This window comes from Epargyreus clarus, unplaced genomic scaffold, assembly GCF_041222505.1.
Source record: "Epargyreus clarus isolate Ecla_fem2 unplaced genomic scaffold, WU_Ecla_fem_2.2 ptg000009l, whole genome shotgun sequence".
Taxonomy (NCBI): Eukaryota; Metazoa; Arthropoda; class Insecta; order Lepidoptera; family Hesperiidae; genus Epargyreus; species Epargyreus clarus.
In genome coordinates this window covers 13,804,079-13,821,196 of record NW_027332217.1, presented here as the reverse complement: position 1 = coordinate 13,821,196, position 17,118 = coordinate 13,804,079, and the positions used below count along the sequence as shown (strand labels likewise).

At 36.5% G+C, this 17,118-nt stretch overlaps 1 protein-coding gene and 1 non-coding gene across 4 annotated transcripts in view; both read right to left on the bottom strand.

Annotated features, from left to right (window-relative positions):
- LOC140745040 (uncharacterized) overlaps window positions 1-17,118 on the bottom strand; it is a 124,824-nt gene that overhangs the window by 48,829 nt on the left and 58,877 nt on the right. For 2 of the 3 annotated variants that reach the window (XM_073076792.1, XM_073076794.1), the window contains exon 1: window positions 7,754-8,007. The exons of the other annotated variant lie outside the window; for it this stretch is intronic. The gene's annotated coding sequence lies outside the window, so the exon portion shown is untranslated. Of the gene's footprint in view, window positions 1-7,753; window positions 8,008-17,118 lie in introns of those variants that run through there. 3 annotated transcript variants of the gene reach the window in all.
- On the bottom strand, window positions 16,550-16,633 carry TRNAL-CAG (transfer RNA leucine (anticodon CAG)). The gene has a single exon. It is a non-coding gene; the product is annotated as a tRNA-Leu (tRNA).

The following is a 17,118-nucleotide window of genomic DNA, read 5'->3' as shown; positions in this document are numbered from 1 at the left end:
AATATTAACATACATATAATGAAAAGTACAACAGGCGGTCTTATCACTTAAAAGCGATCTCTTCCAGAAAACCATAGTTATTGAAAGAAAAACATTTCAGATACAAGAAATACAGGGTAGGGGTGTACAAAAGTATAAACATACCAACTAGAATTTATCTTTGGACATATCAGCAGCTAATAAGTGTAAAATATAGTGTAAAAGGTGAAGAAGGGATAGAGATAGTGCACACACATAGTGGGACACAGAATAGGATAGGATAAATAGAAAAGCGATATGATAAATAAATGCAAGTAATAATAATGTTTCAAATGTATATCGCGTTAAAGTGTTAGGTAAAATTCCTTCACTAGTCTTTTAAAAGAGTCTAGTGACTGGGCGCGACGGATAACAGATGGCAAGGAATTCCATAGGCGCACAGCCACTGCAGTAAAGGATCTGCCGAAGAAGGATGAAGAACAAGGAGTGGCAAGGGAAAGATTTTCATTGGAACGAAGAAAGCGTGTGTCGTGAGAGAGATGTAGATAGTTAAATCGTTCCCTTAAGTAATTAGGACTGTTTGAATTAAACAGGACGCAGTATAAAGTAGAAAGAATATGAGTATTCCGACGAAGACGAATTGGGAGCCACTTGAGTTTCTTTAGATACTCTGAAATGTGATCATATTTACGAATTCGAAATATGAATCTGATAAACAAATTTTGAATACGCTTAAGCTTATTAAGTTGCTCCTCAGTTAGATCTAGATAGCAAACATCTGCATAGTCAAGGATAGGATGCAATAATGACATTGACAGGGAGATTTTGGTCGAAACTGGTAAAAAGGGTTCATTTACATCTCTAGATATAGAGCAGCCCGATGTGAGTCATGGTAGACAGTTGGTTAAGCAGCTGCCATTTAAGCGTCCAAGCGTGCCATTGTTGCTTGGGCGACCAACGAGCGATACCTGTTGGATTTTATTTGAAAATTTTGTCAACCATCAATTGTTTACTCGTTTTTGTAGCTACTAAATAGTCGCCGAGTACCTAGTTTAATAGCTTTTTTTTGTAATATAAAAGTAGCAGACGAGCATGCAGTCTACCTGATAGTAAGTGGGTACTGCCGCCCATGGACATCTGTAATCAACCCCAAATAGGATTAGATATTCCTACCTGACGTCAGCCACAGATGCGTCGCTATCCCTGAGGACTAAGCTGGAACGCCTCGGAAAAGTATGTCTCTCTTACCACACCCTTCAAAACGGAACACAGCAGCGCCTAACACTGCTGTTATTAGGTAGAAATAGGTGTGGCGGTGGTGCCGCCGGAGTCGAACCACAAAATATTGTATGTACATATGATTTTGTCTGTCACGGTCATTATCTGACACGTTTAATATCCGTAGATACAAACGGGACCTACATCAATTTGGTACATTTACAAATCAGTCACACAACACACATGCACAATGCACAATTAGATAACAATCATACAAGCGCAAGTTATCTTTTAAACGTTTAACCATGTACCAATTCTGTGCTTTTGTCGTCTGCTTATTTACTTTTGCTCGAGTGATAGTTGCTAAAGCTACAGTCTTGTTGCTTTAGCTACTGAACAGTTGCTTAAGCTGCTGCTATTCAGGCGTCCAATTTGTTGCTTCGACAACCGACGAGCGCTACATGATCGACTTTATTTGCAAATCCTGTCAACCGGCAATTGTTTGTGCTACAAACTAAATAGTTGCCGAGTAGATTGATAGCAATTTTGCTAGTCGCGTTAACTATCTAAACGCTAAACTACCAGTTGCTCAAACGTAGCCAATGGTCGTATATCAATATGAAATCTGCGATCAGTTGAAACGCATAAGTGTTTTTAGCAACCGCAAAACTTAGAAATGTATCCGTAGACATTACTTAATTGTTCTCGCTTTCTTATGGGATTTTTCCTCATTCCGAGCATAATGTAAGCATTGTAGACTAAATTATATATCTGTACCTAAAAGCTATGTCTCGTGAAACGGAAGCGTTGGTATTGTTCTTGCTTATATTGTTTGAGGTATCTCGTTGGTATAAATACATTTATACGATGTTACATCAAGTGCTAAGTATACATCAATTTGTGCGATTGTGGATTTGTGACAATGTTTGTAACAGATAATAAATTTAATTTAATTCGTATCTAATATACTATCGGCTTGATTGATATCTAGAGGATCGATTTGGATTTTCATTTTAAGTTTTGTGTGTTGTGGAAATCACAAGGAATGAAGAAGGAATCCTAGTGTAGCGCCACGAATCTTAAATTGTAGGGAAATCTTTAAAAAATAAAAAATAAATAAAAATCAAGGATCTGGTGGTCGTATTCGGCGCTGCGTAAAGTCCTCCTGATCTCCAAAGGAACGCAACCAGAGTCCTCTCAGCGCGTTGCCCCGCCGGGCTTCGCTCCGGTGAGTATGACACTCACTACATTGTCTGGTGTGCACGACACTGGCGTGCTGGACGGTTCGAGCTCCCACTCTTACCGCCCGCAACCCCGGAAGCTCCTTTAAGTCGCCTCTTATGACAGGCAGAGGATACTGTAGCCCTATTCTGGTCCCGGAACTACATGGACAACGTATAATAAATACCTAACGTAGTGTTTCTGGACACTCCTACACAGCAAAAAATAGTTACAATAATACGAAGGTTACTCACATTCTACGACAAAGTTACATCCAATATAAAAGTCGTAAATAACCACATGTTATTTCACAGTTTACCGAATTTCTCATTCTTAGGGTTTTATTTCTGGGTCTGGCACTGAACGTGACCCAGATACGGGTATTTTAGAACTAAACAAGCATACGTCAGGTGGGATTGTTCTACGTATTACGTATTTTATAAGATATTTATAACAACCATGTAAACAATATTGCGTGTGTGTTGGCTTTGTGTCTCTATGTTTGTAGAAAATACAGAATTTAAAACTTTTTTTCTGATAAATATATTTTATGTTATTTGATTATTTTCGGAATAAGTAGTGATGAAAGAAGCTCCTCCAGGGCAGAGCCAGATAGGGACGTCATACTTGGAGAACCGGAGTTGTGTTCCGTGGGAGATGCTGGAGTTCTCCACCAAACGCTGAGGACGGCCGAAGGGGTTAATGCGGTAAAAATACCACAAAACTCGGCGTCGCTCCCTAAGGAGTCAGGTCCCTTTTGATTAGGACAGGATTTCTCTGAAGTCCAAGACCACAAATCCGTAACCACTTCTGAAGACTTCTGAGGAAGGTGTAAATACATTCTACATGTACATTCTATGTACGTACACTCACAGATACAAGTACAATATTAGATATGGAGTAAAGTTCAACAGAGCACGATTTATTATCGTTTCAAATATAATTATACTTTAATATTAATATTTAATCCGTAATATCGTACGTTGTAAACAGTTTATTTGATTCATGTGCCAAAAGCAATGTTTGAATTAATAGCAATAAACAGCGACGAAATTACTAGAGCTGAAAGTGTTCGTGCTATTTTACATTAAATATATTATATATAAGTATTAAGTTATAAGCTAAGGATGGCACATTTATTTAATTTCCCAACATATAACTTTTTTTTCCCATGTATAAAGTACCGAATGAGTAATAAGGTACTTTATATTTATTACAATCTAGCCTACTATAAGACTAATGAGTATTTTTACGCTAACTTAAACTGCTAAATAATCATATAATGAAGGCGGCGTCCTCTGACACTGCACTTCTTTGTCTTATCACATAAAGGAGTAGACACATTGTTCTTGTGTTCTATAATGTTCACTTATCACTACTTCACTAACACTACACTGTGTCATGTCACTAACTCAAATGGTTTAGTCCTTTTGAGTCCTCTCACTAGGTCCGTCCGTCACATATAACATGAAACTGTGCCACCTATGTGGGTTGGACTAAAGTAAAAATAAAAAGTGCAAATATTGTGAAAATTTCTACGTAAAGTGCCAAAACTTCTCCATTTAAGTCAATCTAGAGATACAATATTTTTTAGCAACCGATTTGTTTTTCTTTTATATTGTAGAAGTAGCAAACGTGCTTGCAGTCCATATGATGGAAAGTGGTCACTATCGCCCGAGTCCTACCCTAGATCGGCTACAGAGGGGTCGCTACCTCTAAGACTAAGTTGGAAAGCCTTATGTAAATGTTTTTCCCTTCCAACATCCTTTACACCATTTACCCTTCACCAGAACACAGCAGCGCTTAACACTCCATCTAATTAAGTATAATATTATACAATTAACGTGCCAATTTCCTACAGAGAGAATTCATAAGATACTTATTCAGATTAATAATTAAATTTGCAACCCAATTAAAAGATATATTACCTACTATCTGTGTAATATACTGTTATGATGCGATAATCGTGATAAATTACTTTATTGAACAGATTGGCTTTTAATTAGCATATTGCAAAATCGTAGGCATAGTTATATGCTTAGTAATACTGGCTATGCTAAACCGCTGTTCAGTACCGCTGAAAATGTTCAGATTTGATTCTCGGCCGGAATAAAGCTTTTGTTAAAGATAATTTTGATAGTGATGTTTACAAATTAAAGATTTATCGATACTGTAATAGAATACACCAATTGAATCCTAGTAGCGGTTTGAATCGGATTACAGATGCGATGCTATCATTTTATATTTATGATGGATTTTTTGGCATAGTATTCGTGGATGGCATGCATGCATACCTAACGATGAGGCAGACGGGCTATGGAAAGCATTCACCGTAACTTCCGTCACTAGTGGAGTCGCCACCTTTGAAGATGAGCTCTTTTTGCACCTTTCGATAATACCTAGGAAGGAAGTTCCACATTTTCCACATACGTAGCAAAATGACACTGCAAACCGAACTGTAGAGAATTGCCACAAGTCCAGTTGATATGGAACTTCATATTCCGGTGAGTAATGCGATGGAAAGGTGATGTAAGCACCAGGTCTAACCGTTCCATAGAACCCTCACCATAGTAAAGTCTGCAGAACTTAAGAGTTATAATCGATCGATGATTACTGGTCGTTGACCACCCTTGATGGTATTTATATTGACTCTGACCGTTTATTTTTTGTGAAACTGAGGAGACTTGCTGGTGTCGGATGTTGTGGTAACTAAGTGATAGAGGGAAGTGGCTAGAAAAAGACGTCTTAGGGATGGCGATTCCTTCCAAAAAAGATCGATTCTTGAATCAATTCGAATCGAAGTGTAATAAATCGATTCACAAAAAAGTTGCGGCCCAAAGAATCGGCTCTCCAAAAATCGATCTTCGATCTTTTCACCTATGAACGCGAAGATAGCGAAAAAAAAATCTTCGAATAATCGATCTCAGATCGCCATCCCTAAGACCTACGAGTATTGTCCTAAGTATCTAGCAAGCCCAATACATTCTTCTGATGATCCTGAACGTTTTTACACGAGTCGTATAGCCGTTAAAAACACTTCTAGTTGAGTCTCATAATAGTTGTGTAGAATACTTTTGACACAATAAAAATGTCGGAAATAAGGCGCACCTACGATTCTTAATAATAGAAATACCGTTATTTTTTCTTCGCGCAATGAAAATCGTTTTGGAGCCAAAAGCTTGTCAGTGACAGTTTGTTTCCGAGTATATTTGCGGTAAATCCAGGAATGACGTCGGCGTTGCAAATAAACAAATTGTTGTCTCCCATTATTGTCCCACTGCTGGGAATGGGTCTCCTGACAGACTTAGAGAGAGAAGATCTACCTCACTGGCCAAGTGCGGATTGTTAGTCTTCACATACATTTTCTTTGGAATTTTCTGGAATTCTTCTTCTTATTGTTTTTCAGGAACTTCTTTGCTTTTAATTCTGAGGCGTTTTGGGCGTTTAAGCGCATTTAGACTGCGCTGTGGACCATGGCCTAATTCCCTGATACTCTTAGAGGAGACTGGTGCCCAAAAGTGGAACAGTATTGGGTAGATGAAGACGACACAATTGGAAAATCAGATATAACTGCCTAGTATTTGAACCTCGGATCCCCGCCGAGAAAAACCAAAATTCTAACCACTAGGCTATCACCGCTTTCTGTTTCTGAATACACATATATTTGCGTTAAATGCTTTCCAAAAATAAAGTTGGCAACTTTTGCAGATAAATCAACTAACTCAAAATATAAGTAAATGACTACCGCACGTAGCGTTACATTCTTGTTGTCGTAAACTTTAAATTTCAAAGACTTTTATTATTTCGTCTTTATTTATTGAAACATAAAAAGTGGACGTCACTCCTGTTTTTGAAGACCGTACTTTGTAGAGATTATTCTGTTTTGTTTTGTTTTAAACGCCTTTCAATAATCGTATTTTTGACAATCTTATAAATAAAATTCTCGTGTCACAATGTTAGTTACCGTACTCCCTCAAAACGGCTTTACGGATTTTCATCCAATTTTATATGCATATTCAGTAGGTCTGAGAATCGGTAATATCTATTTTTCATACCGCTAAGTGATAAGGGTTGTTCACCCTTAACATTTTTTTATTTATATGGCAACACAACGATTGCTGGGCCAGCTAGTTACTCTATAAGTAAGACTGTCATGAAACAATATTAATTTTGACGATGTTAGTAACTCTATAAGACTAACATAATATATTATTAATTTTGAAGGTTCAAATTAGACTTTGGTGGTTCAAATTCGGGGGCTCCACCGGCAACTCAATTTCTGATTAATAACAGTAGTGTTCAGCGCTTTGTTCTAGTTTGAAGGGCGTGATAAGGTAGATATATTTATTTGTGGCGTTCCAACATAATTCTTAGATCCGCATGGAAAACCTTAGTTAAAGCTCTAAACTTTATTGGGGTTAATTATAGGCGGCAGTAGCCATTTACTAAAATATATAAAAATATGTACTTATAGAAGTAGGTACGTATATAATTACGACTTTGTATTTACTTTGCCTCAAATTTATAAGCGATTAAAGCATCGCGTGTTGTTCCCATATAAATAGAGAGCGAGATTATTGTTTCTAATTTGATTTATTATTAAATATACTTTAATCATTTTTATATATCAATACTAGCTGGCCCTAAAACGTTATGTTGCCATATAAATAAAAAAATGTTAAGGGTGAACAACCCTTATCACTTAGGTGTATGAAAAATAGATAGTAGCCGATTCTCAGACCTACTGAATATGCATATTTTGGTGAAAATCGGTAAAGCAATTTCGGAGGAGTACAGTAACTAACATTGTGACACGAGAATTTTATATACAAAATTTATAACTTTTATTATCAACTTTAGTCATAAATCCACACGATATATGTAAATAAATATATACAATAATATATTTTTCTATATGTGGTAAATAGTGATCCAGTCTTAGGATTCATTTTCATCTACAGACGTAGAGCGTATCAGACGCGTCCCGAGGCAGACGAATCTGAATTCTTCCATACAATGTATATGAACTTATATTAAAATAATCTACTGTAGGCCGTGCCTGTCAACATATTTGTATAGAAAAATATGATTTTGTCTGACACGACCCTTGTCTGATACGTTGAATGTCTGTAAAACTTCAATGTAAATGTTACATTTATTAGATACATAAAGACGACATAAGATATCTTGACAAAATTCTATTAGATTAAGATTAATCTTTCTTCCGATTTTTTTTGGAAAAAGATAAATGAAAATATTGTTAGTATTATTTCTAAATACCTAATTAAGTTATAGCGGTTCCTATGTGTGATCATCTTGGTCTGTTTAATCTTACCAGAGCAGAATCTTATCCTACAACCGTACACTATAATTAAAAAAAAAACACAAAAATCAACTGTTTGCACAAAACACCTTTGCCTAAAAACTCTCACGTCATTATAAATGCAAGTTGTCAAAAATTCGCGCGTTAACCGCCGCGTTCGAATTTGGAACAACGTCACTTCAAATTGTATTCAGTCATCGTGAAAAATGTGCGAAAGTTTGTATTTACGAACGAGACGTTACCGCGCCGGCCGTCAGTCGACTGAGGCGTCGGGACGGCACGCGAGTACTGGACAGGGCGTATCGATGATCCAATCTTGATAACACCGTAACAATGGGGTCAGGGTTCAACTTGAATCAGTGAAAACCTACCTAATTAGGCAACCATCTTAAGAAAGCTCGAGCACTAATTTATCGTGTGCACAACTACAACTCGACCTGATTAACACCTCTCGCCGCTCTAAGCCTTTTTGATCCGAACTGACACGTAAACATAAATAAAGGCTTGTGCAGTTTAATGGCGCGAAACGAAATAAAATAGCGTGTAACGGACAATGTATTTTTATTTTTTAAATAATAGAACAGCATACGAGGCAAATCCTACCTGAAATGGATCGCATATATATTGCTACACCAAAGAACTAAAACGAAATGCCTCGAGTTCTTAATTTAAATATTAGAAAAGTTAATCTGACTTTACACACTCTTAAAATTATAAATTTCGATATACAGCTCTATATTACTTAGTAGTTATTAGGACTTATAATTCCAATCTTGGCGTGGGAGTCATATAATTGAATATGAATGAGTTTTACACCTTTACAGATTTATTTAGTAACTTTTCCAAAAACCAGTCTGAGGTTCGACTGCAGATTTTTCAAAGTTACGTGCATATCAGAAATGAATGATCATTTACATAGCTTAGATGCAGATCTTCATAAAAAAGTTTTCAAAAATGTATGAAATATACCTTGCACTTGGCCAGCGTGGTGGGCTATAACATGTGCCGTGCAGTGGGACAGTAATGATAACCCATTACTAACGACAGAATGTGCCTGTACTGTGCACTTATTTCAAGCAAATAACGGCAGTGTTAAACACTGCTGTATTTTAGTTTGAAGGGTGTGGTCAGGGAGACATAATTTTACGAGGCGTTCCAGCTTAATCCTCAGGGGTACGGGCGCTTCTGTAACTCTGTAGCCAACCTCAGGCAGGAATCTATATGGGGTTGATTAGAGCTGTCCATGTAGCGATGTAGCGCACTATATCGGTACTTTCGACTCCGGGTTCGGTCGCAGACAGGCATATAAATGATAATGATATTGAGACAGACTTTTCCGAGGCGTTCCAGCTTAGTCCTCAGGGGTAGCGGCGCATCTGTGGCCGACCTCAGGTAGGAATATCTAATCCTATCTGGGGTTGATTACAGATGTCCATGGGCGGCAGTAGCCACTTACCATCAGGTGGACTGCATGCTCGTCTGCTACTCTTATATTATAAAAAAAAAAAAAAAAAAAAAAAACTTCCTATCCTAAATCTATTGTTGTTGATATTATTTTACTTGTGTGTGTATTTATCAAACACACACACTTATTATTGAAAGCTTAACTTTCCATTACTTTAAATGTAAATATTGGAGTAGTAAATAGTTAGTAGCTATTTTCTCTATGCCTTTGCGTGAAATATCATTTAAATATAATACAGACAATATAAAAGAAATAGGGCTAAGTTTTGGCAGCCTGCAAATAAGCGCGTGAATTTAAAAAGTCCTACTTAGGTTAAGAGGGTCGTAAGCAATAAAATCAGTAAGGTACACAATGGACAAATGGAAAAAAATCGTGACACCAGCATCGGCCAAATGTGACTCAAACTCGCGCACCGAAGGTTCCGTATACACATTTACTTACCCAGCTGTATACATTTTCTTAATTTATTTTAAAATTTGCCATATAATATAAAAAAATGGAGGGTCTTAAATGAATATATTAAAATAATAATTTAAACTCATTGCGAACAGATACAAATTTCGAAAAAAATGTTCAACTTAAGTAAAATCTTTGTAAATGTAAATTGTTATGTATTACATATAAATTATTGTTGATAATGTATTAAATTTTATCCCTTATATAGCAGCACTTAATGTTCCAGAGCTATATAAATATTTGAATGTAAATAAAGTTTGTTTACACTTCTCCTTAATCGAAACACTTCATCATTGATTAAGTACTTACTTTTACGAAAACTTTAAAACACGTTCTGAAGTGATATTGATATTGACTACTTACCTGTTTTCTGCGATTTTAATTTACGATCGGGTTGCGATCCTTTTTTTATGCCCTATCTCAATATTTTCTTGATCATAAAGTCATCGACTAGTTAACAGCTACTATCCAATGATGACTAACAGCTTATCTGAATCTCGATAGCGTGCATGGCATTTAACCACTAGCGGTCACCCATCCAACTCCTGACCGCGTCCGACGTCACTAACTTTGCAGATCGGTATAGACCTGCATAAAACGCAGGGCTAAGCGCAATTAACTTCTTTTGACTTGGGGATAAAAAAATCAGTGATAGCCTTGTGGTTAGAAACTCGACCTCTCAATCGGGAAGTCAGAGGTTCAAACCCCAGGCCTCTGTTTTTCAAAGTTATGTGCGTATAAGAAATTAATTGACACTTGCTTTAATGATAAAGGAATACGTCGTAAGGAAATCTACACATCTAAGAGTTTATAAATGATTATCCTGAAAGGCCTGTGAAATCTACCAATTCACATATGGCCAACACGGTGGGATATGGCTTCCCTCTCATTCTGAGAGGAGACCCGTGCCCAGCAGTGGGACGATAATAGTTTGACGACGACTTAGAGTCATTAAAAAATAAAGTTATACTAAAAGTTTCTTGTAGTTTAACTGTAGCTCTACCCTACTCAAATTATTCAAGGCACGAATCTCCTCCCTCTCCTAAAGATCACGTTGGGTAAAATATCAAAATGTAAGTGGATTCATAGCGAAAATCAGTTTAGAATGTCTAAGAACTTGGTCATTATGACGTTAATAGGACGGTTATAAATAACTAAGCCCAAAAAGGGTAAAGGTGAAAACGCCTTCGCCTTATTCAAAGATAGATTTTTAAATGACACAAAAATTACGAAATTATAAAAATAAAATATATTTTTACATTTTAAAGAGAAAGGAGTTAATGATAGGTTAAAGGAAAAGTCGCCTAACTTTTTATATTTGGGATTAAAATATGGTAATTATAGCAGTAACAGCCTAGTTATTACGGCCTAGTGCATGAAACTCGGCCTCTCGATCGAGGGGTCCGAGGTTCAAATCCCAGGCACGCACCTCTGATTTGTTAAAGTTATGTTGATTAGAAATAAATTATCACTTGCTTTCACGGTGAAGGAAAACATTGTGGTGAGACCTACATACTTAAAATGTTTAAAAAAATCTCATAGGTATGTGAAGACTTGTCCCTGTAGTTCCGGGACTAGAATAGGGCTACGGTATCCCCTGCCTGTCGTAAGAGGCGACTTAAAGGGGGCTTCCGGGGTTGCGGGCGGCAAGAGTGGGAGCTCGAACCGTCCAGTATGCTACCCCGGGAAGGACGGCGGTATGTTTGGCCGCATACCGTCGTAATCACCAGATGTTGTGGGAGAAGCGAACGCTTCCCCAGGGAAGAGCCCGATCCGGGCATCGCGCTTGGAGGACTCCGGTTGTGTTCCGTCGGAGATCCCGGAGTTCTCCAACAAGCGCTGAGGACGGCCACCGGGGGGTTTTAGTGCGGTAAAAATCCCACATAACCCGGAGTCGCTCCCACGTCGTCGGGTACCTTTTGAAGGTTTCCCCCTCGAAAAAAAAAACAAGGCATGTGAAGACTACTAAGACTTGGCCAGCGCGATCGACTATGGCTTAAAGCTGCTCATTATGAAAGAAGACCCGTGCCCATCACAGGGATAATAATGGGTTGACGACAATTAAAATATTTTAGAACCCTTCATCGTTCGATTCCAAACATCGAAAAACGTCTGAAAAGACATATTTCTCTATGGGGACCAACTTATTTTTTTTTCTAATTTTATTTTTTTGTTAGAGTAGAAATGACAATACACAATTTGAGTAACATTCTAGTCCACTTATTTCGATATAAAAGATACCTACAGCTCTATGAAAGGCGAACGGACAGCATTACTTAGGGTTCCGCTAGCACCCTTTGTGTACGGAACCATAAAAATAAAAAAATGTGGAAAGTAAACTGAGTAATAGATAACAAATGTGACTGTCAACCGAACGAGGCTTTTTGTAGTGTTTTACGAGCGAGTTTTATGGTTTGATCGTAAAGCCACAGTAGAATGTGTAGGTTTATACTGGACATCTCACTTACGCAAATCATAAATTGAAAAATTTTGTATTGAAAATATACAGTAATATATAGACATACTTACACGTACATACGTACATACATACGTACATACATACATACATACATACGCCTATTTCTACCTAATAGCAGCAGTGTTAGGTGTGTTAAGGGAGACATTCCAGTTTAGTCCTCAGGGGTAGCGGCGCATCTGCGGCCGGCCTCAGGTAGGAATATCTAATTCTTTCAGGGGTTGATTACAGATGTCCATGGGCGGCAGTAGCCACTTACCATCAAGTAGACTGCATGCTCGTCTGCTACTCTTATATTATAAAAAAAGACATTATTATATTTTTGTGTAGCAATATTTTAGGGTTCCGTATCCAAAGGGTCAAAATGTGACCCTATTATAAAGCCTCCGCTATTTATTCGTGCGGCGGAAGACACTTAGGTATACGAAGCATTCCAAATTAGTTCACAGGGATAGCAATTCATCTATCGACCTTGAATAGAGCTCCAAATCTATCTAGGGTTGATTATAGATATCCTCAGACATTAACCCGGCGAGCATGACCCAGGGTATTTCATACCCGGGTATACTTAAAAAGTTATGTATTTTTTTAAATATTCGTCTGGCCACACTCGTACGCTCAGTACCTGCGGGCTAGGGTTTGCGGGAGGGGACAGTGCCGTGATCGGAGTGTTGCGCCGGACATCGGCTGAGTAATTCGTGTGCACATCTGTCACGGGTATGTAATACCCCACGTCATTTTTAAAGTATTTTTTTTATGTAATTAATTTTTATTGTTCTTTTATTACTTTTGTTATTATTTATGATTTTACTTTACAAGTTTATATCATTTTAATTTTATATTTTAGTAGCAACTTTATTTTTCTATTTTAATTTTAGTTTCTGGTCGAAATGGATTGTGAAAGACAAGAAGAATGGATTGGATGGTGCTATGTTAGAGGAGGCTGCAACTGATTCTTCAGATGACTCCAGTTCGGAAGGAAAAACTGATCACTGTAGTGAATTCTGGCACGGAGCAAGAGGGCGATGACCCCGGTGACGTTTCGTCTAACATTAGACAAGAAGACGCTGTAACTAATGAACCACAAAGCGATCCCGAGGATGAATTACCCTTGTCTCTTCTCAGTGCAAGAGTATCAGCTTCTCGGCATGTACGTGGGCCTTTCTATATATCCAAAGATGGTTCAAAGTGGTACAAGAATTGTCAGCGTCCAAATGTGAGGGTTAGGTCAGAAAATATCATAACCGAGCATGAATAAAGACATTGGAATAAAGAGAACAGAATTTATTCGTAATTTGGGTTTATCAATGATATACGAACAACTTCGTGCAAGAAAATCGAAAAAACATATTCCAAGCTACATTCACCAGCGAATCCTGAAACAGCTGGGCGAGCTCTCACCCAAACATGTAAATGTACCACAGCGATATGTGAGATGCCAGGATTGTCCATCCAAGAAGGATAGGAAAACCAAACACTCCTGCAGCGTTTGTGGTAAGCCCATATGTATGGAGCATGCAAAATTTACATGTGAAAATTATGCTGATCTAAACGATAGTGCCTGAATTGATTTTTTCTAATTAAAAAATATATTATTAATTCTTCTTAGAAGAGTATCTCTTTTTTATGTTTTAAGTCAATTTACACTACAAAGAGTAATGTTCTTAGTCGAAAATTTAATTTTAATAATCCTTTAAATTTTTTTAACTATAATTACATAGTGTAAGAAAAAAACTAAAAATAAAATATTATTTCATGATTGTAAACTTTCTTTCATTTAATTCTAGTAATGAATTGATACTTAAGAGAATATAATCAACAAATTTAAATAAAAGTTAATAATGAGTTTATTATACTATTTTACATTTAGGGTATGTCATACCCTGCCACATTCTTAATGTAACTTTTTTCACCTCATGCTCGCCGGGTTAAAGCCTTCTCACCAAATGGACTAAATTTTCGTTGACTACTCCAATTTTTCGTGACGAGGTTAAAATATGGTCATTTCTGAGGTCAATAGCCTAATTTCCTTAATGTCTAGCCTTTTAGAACTTCTTGGCAAGTGAAGTCAAGTAATAGATTGCCATTATCACGACAACCTTCCATCTAATTTATATTGCAAGACCTAGAGTAATTCTAGCAATATCCTCAATCTGTCTGGCTTAAAGCCAATTTACCTAATTCTAATTCTGTTTTCCTAGAATCAGTCAAGTGTATGCATTTCAAACAATTTAAAACTTTAGTAGCAAAAATAGTAAGCAACGCCATCTGTTGTCATTCATTGAAAGTAGGTGCTTCCAGTAACTGAAACTGAAAGCTGAAGCCACACAGTAACGCCATCTATGGGAACAGCTTTGTGGCTTACGGAAAGTTTTCGTACTTAGCTTTCGTAGTTTCCCGGATACTCCACGTAAAGATAGATGGCGCTATACGCGTTTAAACTTTGTCATTTTTATTTTTAAACAAAATATAAGATGGCGTTAAGCGTTGATATTTATATTGTTTCATGCGACTGATAAATTAAAAATTCGTGCTTGCGAACATTCTAAAAAAATAATGCCGCTACTAGGAAAGTTAGGAATTGTTTATAGGCAAATATGGGTAACTCTGACAATACCTAAGCCCGCAAATTTTAAATTAAATGACAAATGTAAGAAAAAATGTAGTAGTGATGCCACGGCAGTTAGGATCCGAATTTCTACTTATTTCTTATTCCTTTTTTTATAATATCGAAGGAGCTAACGAGCATGTATTGAACCGAATGATAAGTAGCCACTGCCGCCCATTGACATTGATAATTAAACTCGTGATAACCTTGCAAAATTTGTCCCCGACCAATATTGCAAAGTTATTACAGCCAGCACGGTGGACTAATCCTAATCCGGATCCATTCTGATAGGAGATCCCTGTGCAGCAGTGAGACGTTAATGATGTTGATTATGATGATCACAGGAAATAGAAAAATAAAAAAATCCTTAATTTGTCTGATTGATAATATGAGCATAGATACTTTCAGTTATTTTTATCTACTTATTGGCACGAATTGTTTTCAATAGAAATTTTCCACGATGGAATATTTACGGAACTCATTTGACCCATTTTGGTAAATCAAGTCGCCGGTCATAGTCATATTTTGTTATCATTTGTTGTTTTTTAAACATTTTTATGTAATATGTTTTGCGGTTATTTGATAAGGAATACTACGTGAGGCAATTGGGGTAATTAATGACTTCGAAACTTTTATGTTTTGTAAAATCATAATGTATTATAATTGATAGGGTATATTGTTATAATTGTTATGTGTCTTTGATGCATGATATTATATTAATAGAAGACAGAATGAATCGAAATATGATACCGAGTAATTTCTACTGATTTATAAAATTGTTGTTATATTATAATTTCCATTAAAAATAACATGCAAATGCGATGGATAGTAAGGATATGATATTTTGTCTTTAAACCTTTTTATATAATATAAAATTGTTTTCAAAATAATCATTATTTTTTCTGATAATTTAAATTTTACTATTACTATCGGCCATTTGTTGACAACCAATGCTGCATCCAGCATAATTATTCCTTTAAAAATATATATATATTGATTAAAACCGCCACCGTCGTATCTCGTACGTCATCTGTTATCTTAACCTTTGGCGGCGGCATGCAGGGAGAGTGCAGTTAATCTGACTGTAAATAACGGCCGATATCTGTCTGAATCTAAATCGGGTGCCATCCGACATTCATATTTACGATAGCTCTCGTTGGCCGCCAACCAATGCGCATGTTCGTATGTCACATACGTGTAATGACGTGAACTAATGTATCGACGTCATATAGATATGACTTCAGCAAATTTGAATTTATTTCGATTTTAAAATAACTGTTGCTTGCTAAAATTATTTTTTAGAATTGTTTATGTGTTGTCTGTTTATTTTGCACAAATTTAGATGCAACTTTTATCTAATACAAAATATGTAATATCAAAATGTTTAAGTGAATACGTAAAAACGCTCGCAATAGCTCGTTTATTATCAATCTTGGGTAATTACTGGAAATGATGTGTGTTTTTTTCATCAATTCCATAATTGTATACCTGCATAGTGGTCTATAATGACCTATATCTAAAGTTACCCTAGTGGTCGATATCATCACAAACGCTCCCGTATCCATTTATTAAAAAAATAAGTTTATGAATGATTACCAACAAATCGCTATATTTGTTTCTATCCCTTAATAGCACTGTAAAATAATTAATTAAACAATTAATCTTCTCAAATTGCAAAAAAAGGTGTATAAAACAAAATATGAATTGAAAAGGAAACTATTCGTGAAATACTACTATTGTTACTTGTATAATAATTGTACAAGTAAAAACAATTGGGAAAATAAAAGAAATACAGATTACTTATGTCAGAAGTGGGATTCGAACCCACGCCCACAGAAGTGGACTGCGACCTGAACGCAGCGCCTTAGACCGCTCGGCCATCCTGACGTGATTGTAACGCGACAAATATGGAACCATATTTTTGTATATAATTGACCAAATGTAAGTCGAACTCGAATGCCAAGGTTTTCTTACAACCATTTTTTTCTTTTTCATTTTTAGTATTTATTATTTAAGTACATACTCGTATATTGTGAAAATTTGAACTGTCTACGTTTCAATAGATAATATTGTATGGCGATCCCGGCGATTTTTCTGAACTTTTTTATTTTCATCATTTTGTGTGATTGCAGCCGCCATTATACATACTCTGTAAAAAATCAAGTCTATTGCGATTCAAGAGACAGAGACTTGTGAGAGACGGACAGACAGCGAAGTCTTAGTAAAACTTTCACACACCTTTAAAAACCTTTTTCAGGCGTATAAGTTTCCTTGAGATGTTTTCCTAGGATTCCTTGTGAAGGTGCCATAAATTATATATATTTTTTCTATAATATGGGAGTAGCAGACGAGCATGCAGTCCACCTGATGGT